This window comes from Polyodon spathula, chromosome 15 (assembly GCF_017654505.1).
Source record: "Polyodon spathula isolate WHYD16114869_AA chromosome 15, ASM1765450v1, whole genome shotgun sequence".
In the NCBI taxonomy this organism is placed as follows: domain Eukaryota; kingdom Metazoa; phylum Chordata; class Actinopteri; order Acipenseriformes; family Polyodontidae; genus Polyodon; species Polyodon spathula.
In genome coordinates this window covers 8192343-8210500 of record NC_054548.1, presented here as the reverse complement: position 1 = coordinate 8210500, position 18158 = coordinate 8192343, and the positions used below count along the sequence as shown (strand labels likewise).

The 18158-nt window shown below is 36.0% G+C and overlaps 1 long non-coding RNA gene across 1 annotated transcript; it reads right to left on the bottom strand.

Moving 5' to 3' along the window:
• Positions 1–448: 448 nt before the first annotated feature.
• On the bottom strand, positions 449–15684 carry LOC121327727. The gene is made up of 3 exons (XR_005951606.1): positions 15441–15684; positions 736–848; positions 449–611 (listed from the first exon to the last, which is right to left on the bottom strand). It is a non-coding gene; the product is annotated as an uncharacterized LOC121327727 (long non-coding RNA).
• Between the last annotated feature and the right edge of the window lie 2474 nt (positions 15685–18158).

Sequence of the window (18158 nt, the reverse complement as noted above, 5' to 3'; positions counted from 1 at the left end):
AAATGAGCCTTTTAAAATGTTTTATAGTGCATGACGTCAATGATCAGGAAAAGGAACACAGCATAAACGTAGCCCACATTGAGTTAAACGTCATTTGTAAGAGAATACTGGTGGATGAAGGATGAAGTACTTTATGAAGATAACGGCTGTGCATTCATCACCTGCTAAATAGATATTAATCATTCAACTGATAATTGATAATTAGCTAATTTCCTGTAAAGGGGGATTGTGTTTCACTCTGCAAATGTGTTGTATATATGGAGCCTGGAATCCATAATTTACAGATCCCTGAAGCATTCTGTGTGCTAGCCCTGCACCTGGTTTACAGTATACACTTGATGAGTCTCATAATAGAATTGCAGAATAACTTGTATAGAATGGACCAGACGATAAGTCTCTTTAGTGAACAAAAATAATGATTTATTTACAGTATTTGCAAGGATGCAGGCTTTAGGCAGAAAAACAGACCAATCAATAATATAGGGAGAAGAGAGCTATATTGTAGTCTTATAAGTTCAGTTCTCATTGCCCAAGCAGTAGGAGTCCTCGTTAATTCAGTTCTAGTTTTTCTCAGCTCCTCAGCTATTGGGTCTTCTTTTAGGATCAAGCCCCTGTAGTAAAGCACAACACAGCAATTAGTGCACTGGCACACCCAATAATGTTATTTACATTTTAAATAGTGAGCAGATTTGTTTGTTAATTTCAGGTTTGTTAATTGTTTGAGTAGTATTGTACCTTGAGATACCAAAATACTGAGCACAAGTCATGTGATTTCATAAAATGAGAGATGATACACCGTCTCCCTTGGGCCAGAGAACATCTGAGATTGTGGAGCCATGTTTATTCACCTGGAAATCATAAAAAGAAAAGAAAATTGACAGAACTGGGTGGTGCAAGCCATCGGGAGAAGTGTCAAAAATCACACCAGACATTTCCATCAATGCGTTCCATAAGTTTACCAACTAAAGCATCACCATTTTCTGTCAAAGTTTATGATTAATATTGTCGGTGTTAGGCCATTTTTTAGCTGACGACAGACAGTACTGTCACTGATACAATACCTCTGCAATAACAGTGGCTGTCCAGCAAAGCACAGAGCTCTGACAAACTCATTAACACAGTCATTCTGCGCTCTCCTTTTATTAAAGCGTGTGCAAAAGCAGCATAAATGGATTGCTTGTCTCTCATTTCAATTTATTGTTTTAGTTTAATATGTCGCTTATTTTTCAGTATGTTCTTTTATTGTCAGCGCAAACATGTACCTCAATGCAGCAGTATTTGCAGCGCTATGCTTCCTCTGTCTCATCTGACCTACTTCTGTTATTTTTGCTTTTTGTATACTTCGAAACATTCATTTTCTTTTGAATATTCATAAACTGATTTATGTTTTCTCCCATTTCCTCCCCCACTAAAAATATTATGTTTTAGTGTAAGTATTTCAATTTAGTTTTTGATCAAGCTAGTAGTTACTATGCCCAGCAATTGCCACAATAATCAGACTTGATTGGCCAACATAATCAGGTGATAACGTGTTTGTGAAATGATAGAGAAACACATTTGAATGTTATTTGATCCTCTGACATCTAAACATCTGCTGTATCCTAGGATACAGTGTAGGGCTGCTTATTACAATGTCAGAGTAAAACAGCATTTTAATCCAAATATTGTGTATTTCCTAGAAAATAGTACTAGTAAAATATTGCATAATAGACCAAAATCAAGTATAAAGCAGTAAAAAATGACGACCAGTTAAAAAAATCCTGTAATTTTTTGGTAAAATTTGGAATAAACCTTAAATGCGGAACACTAGGTATACTGTGTCTGGTAGTTTCCAAACTACAACAATGCACCTTTTTATATTTTGTTTAAGGCTAAAAAGTCTAGCATTTTTTGTGTAGCATATATATAAAAATAGGCTGATCAATTAAAACATAGAAGCTCAAAAGATATACAATATCCAGGCAGGAGACAGGGTTTGCTATGAAGCTGATTCTGAACTTCATACAGAAAGACTTTTGGGGTAAGATTTGAGCATCCTACATATTGTATTGATGATGTCATGTTGAATGGAAGGACACTTCTGCTCATGCAGGCTAAACGGTAGAGGACAGTGGAGTGACAAAGCAGAGCCTACTCTACTGAAGAGTCCAAATATTGTATCCAAATTTTAAAACAATATGTAACAAGGGGATTTAAAGTTAAAATAATTCCATAAATCTTAGTCATTTTGCACTTCCATTAGCTACATATATCTCAAGTGTGCAGTTCTAAAAGAAACATGTGTTTCTTTCAAAACTGTACATTTGAGGCCTATAAAATGATAGACGTGCATGGTGGACAAAGCGTACGGAACTATGTTGTTTGCTTCAATTAATTTAAAGGTGCTTACTTTGCACAAAGCATGTGCAAAGAGTACAATATTGTTTCCTGTCATGCTTCTTTTTGTAATTTTACCTTTAAAATACTGTAATGTCTTAAGTGTCACCAAAGAATAACCAAAATCTAAACAATGTACAGCTTGTACAAATCTAAAATAGTTGCAGACTTCACTACTAATTTAGGCTTTTGGGGAAAAAAATGCAGTCCTCATTATTCAGTGCATCTTAACACACACTTTCCAACGACTGCTTCTTTTTTCAAGAATACTCAAAGCTGTGCTATTAATTTGTAAAGGATTTGTAGGTGTAGATCATGCTATGTGAGGGACCAGCAATTTCTTAGTGGAGCAGTAATTCTTTCAGTCAGCCTGCTGTGTCTCTTGACATGTATAACAATTGGCCACTAATATTATGGGATAGGTAAGGCAGTACAATGATCAAATACTTTTGGTTTGTAAATAAAAGTGTATAGTATATACTGGTATGTTGCGACACAAATAATACTTTTATTAATGTGTTACATGAGTAGCAATATGGTATTTTAAAAGGTAGTTATTTATTGTTTTGTCAACTTCAGTATATTTCATTTATATCGTTGCGTGAGTGTTTTTTGTTGTTGTACTCAGACAGTCACATTACCTGTCAGAGACTAGTACTCTTTATGACATTAAGTAAAAAAGAAACACTGGGGCATATTTTGAAAGCATTTAATTGAGGCTGTGATTTATTTGGAAGGAGGCAATTGCATGTTAATGTTACAAAATGAGAAACCGGAAACTCTCATTCTTACCTAAAGTATTACATTATCACTTTACATTATATATACACAAAACATACTGTAGAGAGTGGTTCGAAGTTATGGAAGTTACGTCCAGGTGTACAGTACCTAAACCTTATTGTTTATTTGACAAGCAATACACATAACATAGTACTTCCCAAAGTAAGGAACAAGGGGAATTAGTTAATGGCTATTTGATTGTCATTTCCAGCAACAGCATGCATTCATATCATATCGCTGTTGTCAATGTTTGCCTGACTTAATAACGGTCAACATGACTGCAACGTTGCTCATTTTTCCAATATCTTTTAGTTGAAATGTTTGCCATTGAATTTAAGTTTCTTTTGGTATTTCCATATAACTACAACAGGCCTTGCATGTACTCGCTAGTATAAAACAAATCTCAACTTCACCTACGATTTTACACACTTGGATGACAGTTATCTCCTTGTACCCTTGATGCACCTTGTAGTTATCGTGTAAGTGAAAGTAAACCATAGGCAAGCATTGGCAAAGCACAGCAAATGCATAGTATGAGCAAGAATAAACCTACTCTCCAAATAGTTTATGACAAGCTAAACTAACCTCTCTCTGTGAGCTGGATTTCAATAGATTCATCAGCTACTGATTGACACCAAATATATCATAATACAAATATGCCTTTGGGGGTTTTGCAGTGGCTACATTGCAAAACTCCAGAAATGGACTATGCTTTTGGCCACTCTGGCCATTTCAGTTACACAGTAGGTTGGCTGGGCATAAGCCCATGTTCAAGGGGCAAAGTAGCACTATTAGCATTACTATTTATTCCTGTATCATTAATAGTATATATTTAAACAATGCTTTCATGTGATACTAACCTAAATCTAAAGCCTAATCTTATTGTACATAAAAAAAAAGACTAAACATTTAAATACTTGAGATTTGTATTTTATAAAACGCACTAGAATCACTATTGACAGCCATGAGATAAAAAGAAGCACATGAAGACACAGAATAGCGTTCTCCCAAACAAGGATCAGCAGTTCTCAAACTGTGGGTCGCAAAGGGTCCAAAGGTGGGTCGCTGAGGAAGGCATAGTTAACACATACAAATGTATTTATACATCAATGTAAAGGAGAGTATTTTTTATTTTTTATTTTTTTCCGATCACTGGACTTTTCATTTGATAAATAATTAGTTTTCTACACCCACCGCCCACCAATATGTAATGGTCTCAAACAGAAATGCACAGCGAAAGAGGTGAGAGGCACTGTACACAAGCAATGGGTAAAATAAACTGCCGCAGATTTTTTTAAAACTTTTTTTCAGGGTACCAACGTATCAAAAACAAATCAATTTAATGTAGCAAATACTTTAATTGTATTATATATTTGTTAATTGTATAATATCATTTTTTTAATTATAGTTTAAATATTAGGCAAACCCAGGTTGGTTTCACTGACTCTGATTAACACAGGTTTTGAATTACTTGATGTTACTTTAGGTACAGTAGACCAAGATGAGTGCTAATCAAGGTCTTTGAAACCAGCCTACAATGTTTTAAAAGGCACATTAAACACATACATAATTAAGTGTTGGAAAGTTTGGTCATTCTACTCAGTTTATGCTAAGGTAGTACTGTTAAAGGTAGATGTAACAATGCCAGTTATCTGATTTATTGCAACAATCAAATGGCTGATTGAGGACACTTTCACACCTAGTTCACTTGAAAGTGATTCCAATGGTTTGCAAATGACCTACTTTTTTTCAAGTTTGCTTCGGTTTGTTTCACACCAGAAAAGTTCAAGCGAACTTGAGTTTCTTTCATTGAGAGCATGCCTATATGTTTGTTTGGTTCACTTGCAGCTTCATCTGGACGAGAGTTCTATTGGTTTCACATTGCACTTTTCCTTGTTGATTACTAGAGCAGAAGTTCTCATGCCCAGCATGGAGAATAATTGACATGATGTGGTTGTGCTGTTGTCTGTGTTATTTTGGTTTATTTGGTGCTGACAACGTCAGGTGGAACAAATGCAACTGTGACTAATGTCTGTACAGACAGTACCGCTCTTTGTTTGAGTGCTGAGCTATCTGGGCTTTACTGTATTTCATGCTTTTTAGTTTAATTTGAGAAAATGAAGACCTATGAACACCAGTACATTAGCCAACTTGGCTAGAAAAAAAAAAATTGAACCAGTATTAACCGGTATTTCATTTAGTCTGAACCAGAACGGAACAAAATCAGCTGTTCGGAACTTTCAGAACTGGAACTGAAAATTCCGGTTCAGTTCAGAGCCGAATCTCTGACCAAAACAACTAATTCCTTTAAAAAGTAAAACAGTAAAACCTGTGTTTAATTAAATAACAAACCCTCCAATGAAAACTCGGAACCGAGGTGAGATATTTAGCTTCTGCTGCTTAGTAAACCCTTCCGGATATTTTTTTTTTTTTTTTTGTGACGAAGTCGATAGGGTGTGTTTGATTTTTGTCTGCCTTTTACCTGCTTTACAAATGCTGTTTAGAAAATAATTTATGCAAAGTATGTTAATGAGACTTTATCTCGCATCCAGACAAACTCGGTCACAATGATGAAGATGTGAAGCTTTTCTTAATAGTGTAACCAAAATTATTTTAGTGTACATATTTGCAGTTGTAATGAACAAAAGGATTTAAAAGAATGTTTTGCTTTTTCAAGAAATGCATTTTTCTTTATTAAAAAATAATGAATGAAAATGAGTAATGCTCATGGCCTCCCTGGATGCATTAAGCAAATTGTATACAAATTAGAATATTAATGTATAAATACGGTACATTGTTTAGACACAGCTACATACATAACATATATTAGGTTAGAGCATCTTGGAATATAAATACAAAATGCGGAAAAAAAGCTATTTCAACTCCATAATTAACAGTTTCTTGTGAGTTAGTAATCAGTCATTTGAATATTTTAAGCCTGTTTTGCTTTAGAGAGTATTATCAGATTTGTATGAAATACAACAAAAACATAATCTTTAGCTTGTATTCTACTTAATATTGCAGTATGCTACAGTAGTATTCAAAACATAGTTATTGACTTCCATTTTTTATAATTTGTTATAGCAAAGAATAGAAATGCATTAAAAATACAATAATAACTTCTGCATCTAAAAAAATGCCTTAGAAAAAAATAATTGCATAGAAACAACAAAAAGCAAGCACATTTAGTTTTTTAGATTAAAAAAAAAATCTTAATAAGCCATCTTTCCTCATGTTGCTTTCTTTCCCATAACTGGGTAAAAGCATTTAACATGTACAAAAATAACTGTATAGCAGTGCAGAAAGAGCCAGGCTAAGAACAAGCATAGTCAACAAGGCATAATTCAAGCCCCTTTATGTAGACGCAATAAGTAATGAAGGTCAAGTTTAGCTTATGAATGGTCCTTTCTAAAGGCAGTAGGCCCAGCCACATCGGCAGGTTTTTGACCAAAATGTAGGCGGGTGGGCAAAAACAAAACAACACAGCTACTGAAACATATAAGCTGCTTTCTTGGTAATAGCTACATGTTTCAGTTGCCTTTTTCCAATTTGAAAAGCCTTTGCTATGAAATGCTGATTGGTCAGCAGTTATAGGCCTACAACCAGTAGTTCCAATAAGAGTTTCACTATGTATTCCCAGTAGCTACATATACATAGCTGTACTTTGAAACAATCATTTTATCACTTGAGAGCTTATAAAACACGCTAATAACAAAAATTATGCTTACAACGCAGCTCTAGGGGTAAAGCACAAACTGCTTTACTGCTGTTGGAAAACTGATGCAGACCTAACCTAATGCTACTTCCTTTGCAGTAGAGACAGTGGATTTTTTGTGCTGCCTCCTTACCTAGCATTATCTTAAACTTATCCACACAGGGAGACAGGCAATTAAATCAGCTCCTCACCAACTGTATGGGGCTGCTTTGCTTTTTCCATCTGGAGAGAGGCTAATAGAAACTTTTTTTTTTTTTTAAGGGAAAAATGAAGCAGTCTTTTTTTACTGCCACAACGAATACTAACCAAGTGGAGGGCAGGCAAAGTAACACGTTTTTTTAAATGATGTCTCTAATAGGCTTACGCATAATATGGCAGTGCAGATACGCATTTACATTTGGGTGCCAAAACAGAATTTCCCCAGCCTGATTAAATCTTTTCCCCCCTAAGTATTATTAGTACGCTAATTCAATAAGAATTTCAGGAACTTGTTTGCTTGGTTACCTGTCACCCTGCATCAGCTTGTCATATTAGAGGTGATCGTTCCCTGAATCTAATCTACTTTAAACAATTTCATTGGGTAGCGGTCTATAAATCATTTCATAATGGCCTGACAGATATAGGCTTAGGTAAGTAAACAAATCAGGTTTGTTTTATGTTAGGCAGCAATGAACTTGGCTTTATCAACTTCGTATTGATTTCCACACACCAAAGGGTCAACATTTCCCTAGGTTAAGGCCTTCATTAATGTAAGTACAGTACAGCACAAAGCAATTAAAATGGTTTTAAATTCTAGATTGAAGTAGAGGATTGTTAAAAATGAGACTGTAGTAAACAAAACAGCAACACTTTAAGTTCACGTGTTGTTTAATCCAGCATTGTGTACATTTGTCTGTCTATTAGACAGTATATCGAAGTTTGTGGGGTGGAAAAGGCAAAATAAAAAACAAGAGAACATTATGTGGAAGTACTAGACAGAAGAACAATTTTCTGCCCACATTTTTTGGCAATGAGTTAAAAGAAGAAATAAAGGATTCGTGGTAATGTAATTTAATGAGCACCTAAAATTGCTATGATTCTTATACTACTACCTGTTATGCTATTTGGTTTCCTTTAAGAAAAACAAGTATAGTGGTAATTGTGCCAAGTTCACAATCTTGGCTGGAGACCCACAGGGAGAACTGTGTTGTCCTTTTCACTCCCAGTGGGTTAGGGAGGAAAACTGACTAGGGCTAGTTTGTTTAATCGCACCTCAGCGACCTCTACTGGTCAAAATCCAGACAAGTTCATGCAGACTTCAGTTGTGACCTTCAGTTTTAAAATGGCCAGTAGATTTTACTATAAACTCGCCACATTGAAGACTAAGCATTTACTGTACATACAACAGAACTCTATAAGGTTCTATAATAAAAAAGCTTTCTGCTTCAAAAGTGGCAGAATCCGCACAGCTTCTTTTGATCTTGCAGAGCAGGGTCGTCACTGGGCCCTAGGCAAGCACACAATTCTGGGCCCCAACAAATGGATTTGAAGGAGCTAATTGCTCAAATCAATAGAAACACCGCTGCTCAGTTAGAGCAGAACAAGTGATGTGAGAGAGAGCTGGGGTTGGGCCCCATTAGAAATAACAGAACGGGTGCCAACAGAGCTGGAGCTGCTCCTCCAGAAGTGAAAGCCTACAGGAGAAACCCAGCTGTCTCTGGCACCTGAGGAGGTGGAGCCGGTGCTATCTGCTGAGCCAGAAAAGGTGGAGCCGTTGCCTGCAGAGGAGCAGGAGGGACAGCCGGCGGAGCAAGAGGTATTGCCACCGGCAACAGACAAGGGGAAGTAGGTGAGGAGCCCACCTCCACCACAGCCCCGACCACCACCCCTGAAAGCTTGTCTGGGTCCAGTTAGGGCGGTCCCTGGCCCCGTGCTCCAAGACACCCTGCCAAAGGTTCCGGATCTCTGGAGCCCAGGAGTGTGCTCCACCAGGCACTGTTCCTCGCCTGGTCCCCCACTGCGCTTCCCTTGCAACCCCAGATGTCGCGACACAGGTGGCAAACGTTGCTTGAGCTCCGCATGCCTGTTGATGTGCTCCCCCTGGCAGTTCAGAGGTCGCTATGCTGGTGCCCATCCTCCGACCTCTGCCTGCTGCACCACCCACCAGGTCTCTGGTCGGCACACCAGTCAACCCTATCACCACGGTGGGGTCCTTGCTGAAGGTGTGCTTTGTTCCCGAGCAGTCAGAACGTAAGTGCTGTATCCAACTTGTGTGGTTATTTTGTTCAGAGCTGCTTACTGTGCCGCTGCCTGCTTCATTGGGTCACAGACGATAATTATGATTATCAAGTGATTAATAAGTGATTATGATTATCGAGTGATAATTGATTATTGTTCCAACCCTACTTGACTGTCAGAATTCTATTCAGAATGTCTATCGACAATTGACTTCTTACATCTGTTTGTACAAGGTTCATCTCGGAAAAAAAAAAAAAAAAAAAAAAAACTTGTTCTAAATCTCCAGTACTCTGTCTCAAAGCTAACACATTAATGGCAACCGTGGCAAGTGTAGGAAAACGTGGCTCTCCACTAGGTGTAGACAAGACTGCAATTTTGTGCCAGTTTTCATCAGCTGATAGATCCCGTCAGATCCGAGTCGGTCACATGTTACTGCATAAATTCCATCTTGGCCATCCAGCATATTTCCAATAACAAAAAACTATTGCAGATGTCTCCTGAGCTCGCTATGCTTTGGCTACTTACTTGGTTGAAGAACGCGTATACTAATTTCAGCACAATATTGTTAATTGGCTTTCTTTTGATACTTGTCACTGCCATCACATAAGGTGTAGGTATGTCATACAAACAATAAACAAATATACCATATTTATTTTGATCCAAAATCACAGACATTGTTATGTATGTTCTAGTGTTAAAATTTGACTTGCCTAAATGTATGGACAGTTGGCAACCTTAAGTCAAGTTAACGTGGCTTACTTCTTTTTCAAGTGCCAATACAGCAAAGGTGGTGTGCTTTCCTTGCTTTACTGTTGATTGGAGGTGGTTTTTCACAAGCTTCTTTAAAGAAATTGCTCTTTCTCCCTGGTCAGGGGTAAGGTTTCAGCACCGATTTGTAAATATTTCTCATGCCCCCCTTTGCCGCTTGCATTCATCTTATTCATGCTTCTTATATTTTTGAAAGAGACATCATTTGCTGTATTCAAGCCCTATGGCCCAGGCGGGCATTCAACATAAAGGGACCGCTGCAGGCCACTGATAAGGCTGTATTTTTTTTTCGTGGTTACCATGGATTTCACGATTTCCATGAAATTTACCCATTACCATGTAATATGTACTTCCCCCATGACAAATTCAATTTCAGAAAGAATAGTGTAAATCAACATTTTTATCACTTAAAAATAAATACAGCAAAAGTTTGCCTTATTGATGTACTACCAGTTACACTTGAATTTATTAACCTGGCAGTTGATGTAGTTTGTTTCCGGTAAATGATCTACAGTTAGTGCACACTGCATAGAGCTGCACAATTTCTTAAATGTCTTCAGCGAAAAAGACACCAGCTGCATTAAAGATCAGAAATATTTCTGTTAAAGATCGCTCTGTCCAATACAAGAAAGGAACAATTGACTTGTCTTATTTATGTTTTTATTTTGTTTGGTAATTAATTGATAGTAAAAATAGAATGTCTTTAAAATGTAGACATAAAAACAAAATATTTAGTATTTACTGTTTTTTAGGTAAGCATTTAAATATTTAGGAACATTTGTTGTGTAATGAAAAGTATCAATTTTGCTGTGAAACAGGCAATTTTTTACAGTGAAAAAAATGCAGCCCTAATTTTCTGTGATCCATGGCAACTCGTTCTGGGCTGCAGTACTATTGATCAGCTTAGACTTAGATTTTTTGAGTTAAAACAAAAGCATATATAACAATAACTGAAAAAGAAATGTGCTCACTTCCATAGAATTGTGATATATAGTTATCTTCCCTGGCTTTTGATTAATATAGTTCTATTTCCTGACATTTTATATTATAGTTCCCTGGTGTTTAATGCATACAGTTGACTGCCATTTTATGCACACAGTATATAGCAGTTCCCTGGTTAGTTACCTGGCACATCAGTTGTACACAATTTAAAGTTAATTATATATACACACACATCTCTTCATATGGTCCCTATTTGAAAATGTTGGCCACCATAAAAGTTCACTTGGTAACCAAGGTTTGAAAGCTGGTGACCAAATGTCCACCAGCATAGAAAGAGATCTGTCCCACCTGATATACCTTGTTTGTAAAAAGGTTAAACAAAGCAAAAGTAAATTAATTCTATAGGCATGGAGAATAGCACATTTTTATAAAGGAAAAGTTTAGTCAATGTTTTTAAAATTCTGTAGATAAATGACGGCTGTTGTCAACATTAAAACCAAATTCAGGAAAAACAAATCCTGAGTCTATACATTTGAAAATATTTTTTAAAAAATGCCAATATATCACAAAAAAGGCAAAGACCTTTTGAAATCACATCCATATGCTTCAGAGGGCATTGAGCTGAACAGAATGATATATGACATGCCAAACTTCAAAAGGAAATGTGCCTGTGGCGCTCAGGCAAGTAGACTGTATTGCAACATTCTACATCTTTCTAATACAGACTCGGCTAGAACTACATCACTTTGCCAAACCTCATTATGTACACATCACTCACCACATTTTGCATTTTGAATATCAAAGCCTGTTCAGAAGGTTAAATCAGCTGATGTAGCTTTGAATTTCCCCATGACCAAGAGTTAGTTGTCGACACACACCTCAGATGAAGCTCATTTACCTAACTTTTTCGTTTCAAGTGGTAATCAGTGTATAATTCTGAAAAACTCAGGAGGGCCTGTTACATTTGACAACCATCAAACCTTTAACGTCCAGGGCATCCAAAATGGCTGATGGGATTAGAAGTTTCCTTGTTTCAGTTTTTAAGATACAGGGAGCAACATTTTCAAAGCAGTTACTCCAGTTTTTAATTACTGTAGCTGCTGTTTTTTGAAAGGAGAAATTCCATTACAAAATTAAAAACTAGCATGTGGTATCCGTATTGTAAAATGCACAGGTGTTTGTTCCCTTTCATAAGAACATAAGAACATATGAAAGTTTACAAACGAGAGGAGGCCATTCGGCCCATCTTGCTCGTTTGGTTGTTAGTAGCTTATTGATCCCAAAATCTCATCAAGCAGCTTCTTGAAGGATCCCAGGGTGTCAGCTTCAACAACATTACTGGGGAGTTGATTCCAGACCCTCACAATTCTCTGTGTAAAAAAGTGCCTCCTATTTTCTGTTCTGAATGCCCCTTTGTCTAAACTCCATTTGTGACCCCTGGTCCTTGTTTCTTTTTTCAGGCTGATAAAGTCCCTTGGGTCGACACTGTCAATACCTTTTAGAATTTTGAATGCTTGAATTAGGTCGCCACGTAGTCTTCTTTGTTCAAGACTGAACAGATTCAATTCTTTTAGCCTGTCTGCATATGACATGCCTTTTAAGCCCGGAATAATTCTGGTCGCTCTTCTTTGCACTCTTTCTACAGCAGCAATATCTTTTTTATAGCGAGGTGACCAGAACTGAACACAATATTCAAGATGAGGTCTTACTAGTGCATTGTACAGTTTTAACATTACTTCCCTTGATTTAAATTCAACACTTTTCACAATGTATCCGAGCATCTTGTCAGCCTTTTTTATAGCTTCCCCACATTGTCTAGATGAAGACATTTCTGAGTCAACAAAAACTCCTAGGTCTTTTTCATAGATTCCTTCTCCAATTTCAGTATCTCCCATATGATATTTATAATGTACATTTTTATTTCCTGCGTGCAGTACCTTACACTTTTCTCTATTAAATGTCATTTGCCATGTGTCTGCCCAGTTCTGAATCTTGTCTAGATCATTTTGAATGACCTTTGCTGCTGCAACAGTGTTTGCCACTCCTCCTACTTTTGTGTCGTCTGCAAATTTAACAAGTTTGCTTACTATACCAGAATCTAAATCATTAATGTAGATTAGGAATAGCAGAGGACCTAATACTGATCCCTGTGGTACACCACTGGTTACCACACTCCATTCTGAGGTTTTTCCTCTAATCAGTACTTTCTGTTTTCTACATGTTAACCACTCCCTAATCCATGTACATGTGTTTCCTTGAATCCCAACTGCGTTCAGTTTGAGAATTAATCTTTTGTGCGGGACTTTGTCAAAAGCTTTCTGGAAATCTAAATAAACCATGTCATATGCTTTGCAATTATCCATTATCGATGTTGCATCCCCAAAAAATCAAGCAAGTTAGTTAGACACGATCTTCCCTTCCTAAAACCATGTTGACTGTCTCCCAGGACCCTGTTACCATATAGGTAATTTTCCATTTTGGATCTTATTATAGTTTCCATAAGTTTGCATATAATAGAAGTCAGGCTTACTGGTCTGTAGTTACCTGGTTCAGTTTTGTTTCCCTTTTTGTGGATCGGTATTACATTTGCAATTTTCCAGTCTGTCGGTACCACCCCTGTGTCAAGAGACTGCTGCATGATCTTGGTTAGCGGTTTGTAAATTACTTCTTTCATTTCTTTGAGTACTACTGGGAGGATCTCATCCGGCCCAGGGGATTTGTTTATTTTAAGAGCTCCTAGTCCCTTAACACTTCTGCCTCAGTTATGCTAAAGTTATTTAAAACTGGATAGGAACTGGATGACATGTAGGGCATGTTGTCAGTATCTTCCTTTGTAAAAACTTGTGAAAAGTAATCATTTAATATATTTGCTATTTGTTTTCTTCATCTACGATTTTGCCATGTGTATCTCTTAAACATTTAATCTCCTCTTTGAATGTTCGCTTGCTGTTGTAATATTGGAAAAACATTTTGGAATTGGTTTTAGCTCCCTTAGCAATGTTCATTTCTATTTCTCTCTTGGCCTTTCTAACTTCCTTTTTGACTTGCGTTTGCAGTTCTGTGTACTCTTTCTGCGTACTTTCTTTTTGGTCCTTTTTTAATGCTCTGTAAAGTGCCTTTTTTCAAATAAGAGTTAAATACAGATTTTAAAAAATACATTTTGACCTATTGGTTTTAATATTACAAAAAATGTAGTATTACTGTAATACGTTTTAGTGCTTTTGTGTGTTTCTTATTGCCAGTGTTGCCTTTCTCCTTTTGTTTTACCAATGGAAAAAGGGTTTGTCACCTATTAAGGCAGAAGGCAGACTTGTCTTTGATTAAATCCAACAGAAGAAATCACATCACAAAAGACAATACTTTTTAGTGTATTATACAATCTCCAGTGTCTACTTAAGAATGGGGTCAGGTGATCAGGGAGGCCACTACAAACCACCTCTGCAATCTATCCAAGGTACAGGGGCCGGTTTTTCACAAATTTTTATTTGGATCAAGTGATCCGGATTTTGTAGTCCTATATTATATTATATATTATATCTGGATCATTTTGATCCGGTTTTTCATTATTTGTTAGAAAATACAGATAACAAATAATCACGATTATAAAATGTAGTCTTTTGCTAGTCTAGTTCGTAATGTTTTTTTTTAAGAGGCCTTATTTATGATATAACCTCATTTAACAAAAGAAATAAGATCGAGGTAATAATGATTACTGCATAACTTTATTTATTTTGATTTATATTATTTATTTTAACAAAATCGAAATCACTTTAATGTTAGTGCATATGTAATACATGTAAATAATGGTTATTTTATTTCTGCCTACTTTGAATAAAAACTTTTGACAAAGGATATGTGGTTTTTAGACATCATCATCTTCCTCGTCTGTCGGGAGTCCAGTATCTCTCAGACGAGCTTTAAGTAGGCATATGGGTATGCTTTTTTTATTAAAGCTATACCACTAAATACATTTTCCTTTTTGCTTGCATTGATACAAAACTTTAAATACTTAAATATTATATTTTAACAGTATTTGGACATATGGCGTGTGTGTGCTATGACAATTCAAACAAATGATCGATGTTTACGATCATTTAAAAGCTAATGTCCGCTTCCCTGCTTTCTTATCTATATAGTCGCCACCGCTTAGAACGAGCGCGTTTGTGTTACTGCAGGTGAATCACGTCAGGATGGTATAAACTTCCACACAATAACCTGGCATTCAAAATGTCTCACAATCTCTAGTACAGTAATCAAAACAAACACGTCAAATAGAAGTACATTTAAGTTACGCTACTAAAATAAATATGTATTAATTAACCCGACAAATTACTTATTTACACTTTTAAAAAAAAGAGAAATTATTTTAGACACCTTGTTTGTTTCTAATGCACTTTGAAAATTCTCACACAGTGGTGAGAACGGAAAAATAAAAAAGTAGCTTATACACACATGCAAGAAATGAATTATATATATATAACTATAGTACAATACCTATTGTCCACATTATCCGATGGTAAGTAATCTTTCATTTGTCTGAAATATCTTCATAAACAACACATATGTAAACCATTCAATCTGAGATAATGCAGTTTTTTATTTATTAAAATGGCAGGGCCAGAAAACAAAGTCGCTAACGTACCTTTAAATCAGGAAGCCTGTTTCTTTTCCAGTATTTTAAAGAAATAAAAGTTGAGGCCCCCCCCCCCCATGTGTCACCACTGAAAAAAAAATCAAATAAATACAAATTATTGTTCGCCCCTCTCTCAAAACAAGCCGGTTACCATGGCAACATGCTGAATCTCAAACCTCCTGAAGAAGACAAAGTAGTTAAGCTGCACAGTTTATAGACCTTCAGGTTCGAATTTAAGATTCTAGATATTTTGTTTACGAACAATGCCAAAAGCTCAAACGTTGTACAAATTCCAAACAGCTTGTTCCAGGCTGTTCGAATTCAAATGTGTCAGCTGAAGCTTGATTTAAAAGTAAACAAAGTTGGAACAAAGACCGACTAGAAGTGCTGAGGTTGCCTACCATACCATAGAATACAACAGTGGGGAATACACTTATCCTATACGCTGTCCAATGTTTTGTATGTAAAAAGTGGATTCATGAACATTGAAAGTTTCTGCTAGAACTGAGAGATTTAATGGTTAAGAGATTCTGAGACATGTCTTTACTTAGATTAAACTGTATCCATATGTATTCAGTTTGAATGATAAACAGGTGGGACCGGTGTCCGAATATAAATGTAAATATAAATAAAAAAGAGCTGTGAAGTCACATGCTGAGTTTATTTCTGAGGTGAAGAAAAGTGAATAAATGTGGAAAGTGTTCCAACACCCCCAGTGTCCCATACTTCTCTGCTACAAAGAAACATCTTTCTGCTCTGCAGTAACCTTTTCTCTTCAATATCAAGTGGTCAATGACAAGATCATGGGAAAAATTAAATCAGGTGCAGATAAAGGTTTTTCTTCTGTCTTTGAATAGTCAGCTCACTTGGTTGCTGACATGAGTTATGTTATTTATGTTATGTGGAAACTAACACTATTTATCATTTCAGAAGACAAGAAACAGCTTCCCTTAAAGAGCCTATCTTGAAATTTAGCAAGATAGTTTATCATATTGACAGAGGCCCATGTTGCAAATGTCTATTGAAATAGACTTTTAAGTAAGGCTGCAGTTACACGTAAAGAAATGGTCAAATGGGATAAGTAATTGCTATGATTTGCAAGTTTGGAACAAGACAACATTACTAACACATGAGCAAGTATAAATGAAGGAGTTGCTGGTTGAATGTTGAAGGTATTGTGGTGGCTATGCATAAAATATTTACGGTGTTTGAATTATATTATCTTTGATGAATTAGAAGGCCTGAGCACTCAGACTGAGCTTTTGCACTCATTGGACTCTTACGCAAAATTATGTGATATTAATCATAAAATGCCCTTTTCTAATTGAATAGTAGCAAATGTATTTTTCATGAAGCTTATATTGATGACACTTGTCTCAGTATTGTGGTATGGTTCAAATGATTCTAAACTTGTGGGACTATGAAGGCCATGCCATTATCCCTAGTAAGTGGATTGCCTCAGAGGTAACAACAACAACAGCATTTCTTTTAAATTGTGCCTTTCATGACAATTTTATCAAAGATTGCTTTTCAAGAAGAATAATACAATTAATTATTTAACCCAGTTAAAACGTCAACAGTGGCTACAGCTCAATAAGCTTACAGGCCTAAGTCATTCGGGGCCGTCTCATAACATGGCTTTTATTTGAACTAAATACAAAATGCCATACGCTACAGTATCCAAATGATAAGCTAAGGTTTTCGGTAGCCTTATCCATTCAATCTTCATTCTTTGACACTATACTGCCAGTTGAATGCCAGTGTAGGCCTACTAAAGGGTATCCATTTGTAATATTTCCATAATTTTACGTAACATTGTAATCCATTCCAGTACCACAATACCATCGGTACCAGTTTGTTCCAAATCCCCTTGCTGGTGCTTTAGTAAGCTGTTCTGTTATGCCAATGCACTGACATTATATGGTATCCCAATGGACATTTACTTTTCTGTAAGGCAGTGGTGGTGAAACCAGCTAATGTATAACAACATTGAGAAACTAAAAAAAAATCAATATATTTTGATAAAATTAAATTAAATAAATTCTCAAAAGAAGAAACTGAACTTCATGATAACCCAATTACATGTAAACAAATCAAGGATGATATTACAATTCTTTCCTTGAGTATTCTCTTTACGAAATATAGAATTAGGAACTTTCTGTGGTTGCATTTAAAAACTAAAGTAAACATTCTACAGAGGAAAATGGAGCCTCAGATCACTGGACCACTTTAAGTCAGGATGTACTATAAAGAGAGAAATCCTATTTGAATCACAACTCTGAGCCAGTCTTTACTTTTAATGAATAATTCATATTCAAAATAATTTTATATAGTGGAATCTTAGCCTTGTGCGAAAAACAACTTGAAATAATACTGTTCCTTTTTAATTCTCTTCTGCTTATTGCTTCTGAAACAACTTAGACTATAAAGACTTTATTGTTGTTTTAATCGGCTTTTATGATTCAAGTGTTCAATATTTGATTTTTTTTCTTTTACTTCTGCCGTCGTTGTATTACTGCAATTGATACCAAAGGGCCATTTATAAAGTTGTGTATCCCTTTGACATTTTCATTGTCAGGATAAGTTTTACTTATTAAGAGATTTCATTGACTGACAATCAAAGAAAAGGATAAATGTGACTGAAGCACCTTGCTAAACCTGTTGGTGTGCAATGTTAAGTGTTGACCACACAACATAGTGACAACATAGTGAAATATTTGACATTAC